Genomic DNA, 9,163 nt, shown 5'->3' on the forward strand with positions numbered 1-9,163 from the left:
CTATGTTTTTATGAAAATGGTGCGTTTCAAAACACTGTTGGAGACATGATTAATGCCCACAAATCCACCGCATGTCGGGCCATCTGTGTCACTGGCACTGAGCCGTCGCCTTCCGTGATCTGCTCACCTCCCCACTGAGGCCGAGTCTGCGGTGATGAAACACCGATTCCGCCGGGCCTCTGGCATTCCTGGTATTGTGGGCTGCATCGATGGGACTCACGTCCGGATCCAGGCACCATCTGAGCATGAGTATCTGAGTGTCAACCGCAAGGGATACCATTCAATCAATGTGCAGATTGCTTGTGACGCCAATTATAAAATCTTTAATTTGGTTGGCGAGATGGCCTGGATCTACCCATGATGCACGCATCCTCCGGGAGAGTGCGTTATACCAGGATTTCGAGGCTGGAAGAGTAAACGGGCTGCTTCTCGGAGGCAGTGGATACCCACTGAAACACTGGCTGATGACGCCTATAATTGCTCCGAGGACTGAACAAGAACGACGGTATAACACCATCCACACCACCACTAGGTCACTTGTTGAGCGGTGCATCGGAGTCCTCAAGCGCAGGTAAAATCCTTTCCGCAGTGTCTGTGCCGCTATCCATGGTGCTGATGTAGTGTGGTCATTAGATCACTGAAAACTATATACATGGGCGGCGCTAGGGATGGGCTAGTAAGTGCTTCATATTTGTTAAAATATTATGTTATTTTTTTCCATCTATGTTGATTATGAAAAGTGAACAGCACGAGTAAGATAGGATGCGCAATATATCGAGAGACATGGAGTGGGTCAGTCATGATTTTGACCACTTCATTAAGTTTTGTTTTGTAGAAAACCTTTCTTTAAAGTGAATTTCATTTAGGATAAATTGTATCTTAATTTAAAAAAAAAATTCATCAACCAATTGCCTGGATTGAATAAATAAGAAGCAGACAATATAATTATGGAGGCGCCTGCGCGGCCACTTGCATTGCACGTTAACTGAAGCGCATCTCATCCTAACTTAACCGAAACTAATATGCCTCACAGACATGACAAATACATAAAATACACAAAGCTTGAAATGTCTTTAAACGAAATAATTCAAAACGAAAAGACATAGGCTACTTTCTGATTATGTAATCCATTATGTGCATTTCTCTCTATAGGCGTGTTCACTACGAATATGGCGATCGTCAAAATAATTAAAATAATTGAATATTAAATATTTAGTGGCCAAGTTTTGCTCATTTATTACCCCCCCCCCTCTCTCTCTCTCTCTCTCTCTCTCTCTCTCTCTCTATATATATATATATATAGGCCTATATATTGCCTATAATTGAGCAGCTCCCCCTGTCAATGATCTAGCACCCCCTCAGCACATTCGATACAAATTCTGACTATATAAATAGATTAGGCCTAGGCTATACAACAAAACTCGCTAAAAGTGACACATTTAGGTTTTACAGTAATCATTGACTATTTTTTCTAGGTTTCATTGTCTTCATGGAGAGATGTGGATGCACCCTGAGCGAGTCTGCACCGTGCACTGTCCTCCACAACATCTGTGTCGCCAAGATGATCCCTCTCCCTAGGCAACACCATCAGCCGGTGCCGGAGGAAGGTGTCGACCCTGTGGACCATGCAGGGCATGAAGATGTCGGTGGACGACTAGTCCGTACACGCATTATTAATGCTTTATAAATGTTAACTATTGCTTCACTTAAAATAATTCTGCCAATTATCTGCAGGTTGTAAACCATAAAAAATAAGCCACAAAGAAAGTCCAGTAGGTCTATAATAAACTTTTTTTTTTTTTAATTTACATATAATTGTCATTGATTCATTGTACACAATTTGCCATTAGGCTTATTTTTAGAATTACAAAAAACCGCCCATCCTCTTCAGAAATAGGCGAAGATGACCTGTTTATCTGTTGTTGGAGCAACTGTATTTCCAACAATATTTTTTGTTTTTCAAGTTCCAGCTTTTCCTGCTCGGTCTGTAATTTTTTTGTTTCAGCCTCCACACTAACAATTTCCTTCTCAAGAAGTGTCTGCTGCAGATTATCCAGCCTCCACATCTGTTTCACTGGTGGTGCATCGCTGCTGTGTTCATGAGAACTTTGTGGAGTGACTGGGTCCTCCATCGAGTCTAAAAATACATAATCTGTCATAGGCCTATTGTTATCTGACAACTACTAAAACTGTTATTCTAGGCTACTCTAATATATAGGCTACACACCTTCACAATTCACACTCTCGCTTGAGTGATCGACATCCATCTCTGGAGAGACAGCAGTTTCTTCTATGTCGGTACCGCCACTTTCCGCACTGACCAAACCAATAAAAGCCGGGGAATCCTCTCCAAAGATATCCACAATTATGGTACTGTACACGGAAGTTTTTGGGGGAGAAACCCCGCCGGTCGGGTGGTGTTTTTTTGAAGACAAATCTTTTTTTGCTTTGCTCAGGAGGTCTTTCCACTTTTTCCTTACATTGCTCTCTGTCCGAAGGCAGCCGGAGCCAGAGCAATCGTTAATCGTCTCTGTTATCTGTCTCCATGTTGTTTGTTTTTTCTTGTTTGTTATTGAATTTGATTGCTTGGCAGTCAGTGTGTGTCTGTGCTGACTGTACAGCTCTATTAACTTTCGTATCTCAATGTCAGTGAAATTTCCTTTCATTTTTCTTTGCTCCTCCATTGATACGGCTACAAGTTAACAAAACAGCGGAAGATAGTTTACAGAATAACCTAGCAACGCACGCTGCTAGTCAACCGCACATGAACGCGCAACGCTAAGACCAGGCGTAGTTAAGCCTAGGCTTAAGTTTGGTTGGTGCAACCGACGTTAGGTCAACTCTAAAGACTGGTCTTAACTAAGACCTACTTAGCAGTTAGGACCAGGCTTAGTAAATCCTTGTTGGTGCAACCGGCTCCAGGGTTCTATCCTGGGACCTGGCGGTGGTTCTCGAAGGGCTATCCCTGGCTCCCTTTGAACCCCTTCAGTCGGCTTCGCCCAAAGACCTCACATTGAAGATGGCTTTTCTCTTAGCTATTACTTCTATTAAGAGGGTGGGAGATCTTCAAGCCCTGGCAGTAATGCCAGCCTGCTTGGAGTTTGCCCCCGGCAGAGTTAAGGCCATCCTGCACCCGAGACCTGGCTATGTGCCTAAAGTGCCTTCTAACATGGCACGATCCACGGTCCTACAGGCATTTCATCCTCCACCTCATGTGTCGGCAGAAGAAAAGAGGCTCCATTTGCTCTGCCCAGTTAGAGCTTTGAGTATTTACCTTGAGAGGTCCTCTTCTTGGAGGAGGTCGGACCAACTATTAGTGTGTTTTGGGTCACCTAAGAAGGGGCTCCCGGAATCCAAACAAACCATTAGTAATTGGATTGTTCAGGCTATTGCCTCGGCCTACAAGGTGCGCAATTTGCCTTCACCTTTGGCCATAAGGGCTCATTCTACTAGAGGCATGGCGTCCTCTAGGGCCCTCATCTCGGGAGTGCCCCTCCAGGAGATCTGTGAGGTAGCCGGTTGGGCTACCCTGCACACTTTTTATCAGGTTTTATAGTCTGCACCTCCCTAGTACGCCTGGCGCACGAGTGCTCTCGTCCTAGCTGAGTGCCTGAGATCAGTTTCACTCTAGGGCAGGCCTTTTTCGGTGCGTGGCATAGTGGGCATTCGTTCCCCAAAGAGTCGTTTTCAACAACGCAATGGTGAGTTCCCTACGATAGGGAACGTCTCGGGTTACGACTGTAACCCTTGTTCCCTGAGAAGGGAACGAGACACTGCGTCATCTTGCCACGCCCCTTAATGCCTGGGAGCGGCTTGCTTCATTTGTGAGGCTAATGTGTGTGTGTGCCGGCGTCACTTTTATCCATCCGGTTATGCCGTCACATGTTATGTCTTTACGCAACACCAATCAGGATTGGATTAGTTTCATTCATACTTCAGAGGCGCACGCTAAGGGAGCGTCCCCAAAGAGTTGTTTTCAACGATGCAGTGCCGCGTTCCCTTCTCAGGAAACAAGGGTTACAGTCGTAACCCGAGACGTTTTCCTTGCTTTACCCCGGTCTTAAAGTAAAAATATGACTGTGAAAAATAGTAGTATTTAATTAAATACATTTATGGTGAGATTACTACATTTTATTTAGTTAAATCCATTTATGGTGAGATTATTATATTTCACGTCAATCTGTGTTCATTTTGACCACGAACATGCGCTGTCACTTTAATTCAGCGCGTGCAGCACAGCAAAAATAGACTGTGCGGAAACGATCGATGCACTGCTTACCGCACCTGGGCTGCGTTCCAGTCCACTTGCGACACGCGCTTGCGAACTTCCCTAAGCACTTCCCCTCGGGGGAATCCCTGCCGCCATTTTGAAGTGCGTTCCACTTCGTGAAGTGGACGAGGGAAGTTTATATGGACAGACCCTCATTCCCTCGATTTTGACCATATGTCCCAAAATGCAGTACGATTGTGACGTCCCCACAGACCTCATCTAATCACCACCACAACAAACAACTCTATGATATATTAATTCAAATCTGTTTTTAATTTAAAACAACCCAAACACTTCTATAAACATTTGGATGCTGCATTAAACAAATTCTTAAAGGGAAAAATAAATAAATCAATAAATCAACTCCACAGCTGATTCCAGGTGATCAAGGGCTTAGGACGTTCCAATTCAGCCCATTGCAGTTTCCGCCAGTAGTGGGCACTCGTGCAACATAAAGCAATGATGTACATCCGAGTGAACGAGAAGGAGGAAAGTTAGCGAGTGAAGGGCATGAGAATTTTGGACTGGAACGCAGCACTGGAAGGCATTGCCGGACCACATCCGCGTGCAGTGTGAAAGCTCTAACCTGTTTACATGGGTGAGGAAAAAAATACGCATCGCATACGCACTGCACACGGAGTGGGCATGAAACAGAGAAAGGGACCAATAAATTTATGTGTGTGTACTTATAACATGTTTGGTTGGTAAAATAAATATGTTGTAAATTCAAATTAGAGCGTCTTCCGTGTCTGGAATGAATGTATTCTTGAGTTTATAAGGTAACAATAATATAATAAGATAACCTTGTTTGAAATGGGTTTGGCTAAAAGAAAATTTTGGTTTTGTCTATACTACTAGGTACTTATACTATATTGACTGGGTTAAATAGAATTGCAAAGAGTTTGAACGTGAAAACGAATAAAAACTAAAATGACAGCTTGACACAAAGACTAGACTAAAACTAAAATTAAAACAGGCCGCCAAAAACAACACTACTCCTCTGCGACCGACTCGGAGGAGGAAGAGTGGCACGAGAGGTGACGCTGAACCTCTGGCCCTGTCTCCGATCCTCGAACCGGGATGGGCCAGGACCCCGTGGCTGTCTGGGCGTGAATTTGGACCACAGCAGAATGCATGATTTAAAAGCAGCCGAGCGTGCCTTCGCCTCTCTGAACTTTTCCACCACCATCTCAACGGAGGCGCCAAAAGGTTCAGATGGCAAAACCAGTACATCGAGGAGAAAACCCTGTCAGCCAGGTTCAGCCACAAATGTCCCTCCGTGGCCACCATTGCCGCCATCGACCTTCCAATCAAGGCAGCGATTTGTTTGGTGGCCCAATGTGCCAGATCTGTGGTGACACTGATCCAAATCCTTCAGCGGGTCGGCTTGGTATGCTTGTAACCCAGACATCGTGTGTAAAGCAGCCCCAGCCTGACCATTCAAGCAAGATGGCAAGACCATTCAAGCAAGTAGCTGGCAGCACGGCAGCTGAAGCCTCGCTGAAGCGCGCTCCATAACACCCAACAGCTCTACATACCCCGCGTATGTAGAGCTGTTGGGTGCCATGCAGCGCGCTTCAGCATTCACGGCAGGTTGGATGAGCAGTTCATTTCTGGCCATAACTCCCCAGCTCCCGTGAGCCTTCCATTCCTTCCTGATCTGCATACTGAGATCAAGAAGGCATGAAAGAACCTTTCTTACATCAGGCCTGAGGCCTGGACTGATGATGATATTTTTCCATTAAATGGAATGCTTCTGAAGGTCTGGAGTCGGGCTTGGTAGTGAGCGCACCCTTTCTAGTTTTTGGGTGGTAGGCCTTCATTTTAAGAATATAATTAAGGCAGCCGCTATATGAGCAGGTGGATGATCTTGGTAGGTCTTTATTATAAGGTTGTTTAACTTTAGACCTTGGCTCCCTGTTTAGAAAGTATTAAGGGGTATGTTTGATAGGTATTAAATTAGGAATTTAGGGCCCTGAAATTCCAGTTTTTATAGGTAGGCTTGCATACCATATCATAGGCCTCCTCTTGTGATAGAGTCGATAGGTTTATGTTGAAGGTGGTGCCAATCTTGGTCACCCAGTGAAATGTACAGGTTGGCTTCATCTCATAGAGGAATCTCTACTGAGGCCACCGTGCATGTGAGCTTCGAACAGGTTTTGTTCAGCGTGAGATGGATTCCTCCAATTTGGGGTTGTCTCCTGAGGCCACCGCTTTGTATAAGCTCCAGATAGACCAACCAAGCCTTGGCCCTCATCGGGCCACCTGGACAGCCACCTTGTATTTGTATAGCAGGTCTCCTCTCACTTCTGAGAGTTGTTAAGAGACTATAGCTTTGAACTTCAGACATAGGATTTTCAAGTGCCATCCCCATGAGGGCTGACTTAATATCTGACTTAGGCATGTGTACTAGGAGTTTGTTGGAGACAATCTGCTTTTTCGCCCCGAGCCCCTCAGTATCTGAGCATAGGCCCTTTAGATTTAGATCATCTACAGCTTATCTCTGTAAGGTCTATTGGCCCATTGGCCTCATAGCTGAGGCTTCTATTTCCCTTGGGCTTAGTGGTTTTGTGGCTACCCACAGCTTCATAACGGCGGAACTTGCGACCATAGTTTGCTAACGCACCCTAGGTTGTAAAGATAAACAAAAACTCACTTTAAGGGATGCATTACCCAAAAGTATCGTTAGCCAACTATGGTCACAAGTTCTGTCGTTATCAGCATAGTTCAACAAATCAGTGTTTCCCAAAAACACATTTCCAACACATACTAGGCAAACAGCATCGCAAAGTTGTGTGATTGGAACGATAGCTCTCAAACCTGTGGTTAGAAGCATAGTTTCTTCTTTGCATGACAATGGGACTTAAGTAATCCTTATTTTAAGCGAATACATACAAATGTCATTTACGTCTCTTAGATTTACGTTTTTGAAGAGTGTGCATGTGTGAACGTGCTCTAGTAGGCCCCTACGTAAGAACCAGCCTATGATTGAATCTGGAAATAAAGTAAAATAACTAAGATAAATTAGAATTAGTCCTCAGATGTCATGTCTGTATTTTGCGAAACATCTAGCATTAATTCAATCTCAAACGGATTCATTAAAAGAAGTTATTACTTCACCACGTGCGTGACATCATTAACCAAAGGTGTTGAAAGACAAATTTGCGACACTATGGATTTGGGAAATAGACGTGACTAGCTTGATTTTTTTCAACAATGCATCGTTCTATCGTAGTTAAGCAGCGAGTTACATTGTTGTACTGGAAACACACCCCTGGTTCCTCACTTGTTGTGAGTATTTTCAGCGCAGTTCTTTTTTTATTTATTTATTTTTTTTATTTGCAAGTTAAAACATTGTAGCTTTATACAAAGTAAAAGATCAATGACATATACACATACAGAAGAGAGAGGGACATACAGAACACCCAACAACAACAAAAAAAAGAAAAAAAAGAAGACAAAAAAAAGAAAAAGAAAACAACTAAATATAAATATATCAATATAGTGATGTATGCAGGTACATTGGTAAGTTTAAGCAATGAGATATTTTAGTGATATAGATAGAGGCAATTTAAGAAAATCATAATAATTTTGACAGAGTTGTAGTAAAATTGGTATTCATACAACTACTACTACTACTAATAATAATAATAATTATAACAAAAATAATAATAGTAGTGGCAAAAGTAGTGGTAGTAGTAGTAACAATAGTATATTCATGATAATAGCAGTAGGAGTAGTGGTAGCACTGTAATTTATAATAATAATAGTAGTAATTATAATAATAATAATAATACTATATTTTAGGCCAGTCAATACAATTATTGCAAATATACACTATTCTCTAGGCCTGGGGACCACAAAAAGAATAAAAAGAATACATATGGTTTTATAATATCAATACCAATACCACCATCCCTACTACCACCATCACCAACAACAACAATAAATAGTAATAATATGCAGCTTTTCCATATAAAATGAAAAGTATATCTTATAGAACACAATACACACACACACACATATATATATATATATATATATATATATATATATATATATATATATATATATATGTGTGTATACTCTAATGATGTATTTACTAATACTCAGAAATTATTTATTATATAAATAGTTTGTATTTATGCATATTGCGCTTCCTTATTATTAATCCATTTAATATACCAAAGATTTTAGTTGAGGCATCAACTACCTAGCTAGTTTTAATCAATATTTAAGGGTAAGAGCAGTGGACTGAAAATATTATTAAATTTGTATAGTTGGTTTTTAATTGCTGATGTTTGTTTTTCTTTAATAATATGGTCCCTTAATAGATGTAGCCATTGTGTCGTTGATATTTGGTATTTATTTTTCCAATTGATTAGTATTGTTTTTTTGGCGATAGCGAGCAGAAAATGGGGTTAAAAATGGGGAGCAGAGGTTTTGAATGTTCAAAGGGAGGATTCATTTGAGATGTGTCACCTAAAAGACATAATAATGGAAGTGCTTTGATTGTAATTTTAAAGAACTCTGATAGTTTATCAACGACATCTATCCAGAACTGATGAACCGGTGGGCATAGCCAGAATGCATGAAGGAAAGTGTCTGATGTATTTAAACTGCAGTTAGTACATCTATCGGAAGTTACAAGTCCCATTTTAAACATCTTACGCTGCTCCTGTCTGCCTCGCTGCCTGCTGTGAGTGTGTTTGCTTCGGTGCTGTAAGCTCCGTCTTAGCCTCGTATTTCCTTGTTTTGAACCATCATTTACTACAATTTCTAGTTGTTTATACTACTACTAAATTCAGCTTAGCCTACCCAACATCTCAGATTAACCTGACATCTCTAGCTTTCCTTACTAGCACAACACGCTAGTAATTCGCTAGCCTGTTA

The sequence above is a fragment of the Squalius cephalus genome (assembly GCF_949319135.1).
Source record: "Squalius cephalus genome assembly, chromosome: 20".
In the NCBI taxonomy this organism is placed as follows: domain Eukaryota; kingdom Metazoa; phylum Chordata; class Actinopteri; order Cypriniformes; family Leuciscidae; genus Squalius; species Squalius cephalus.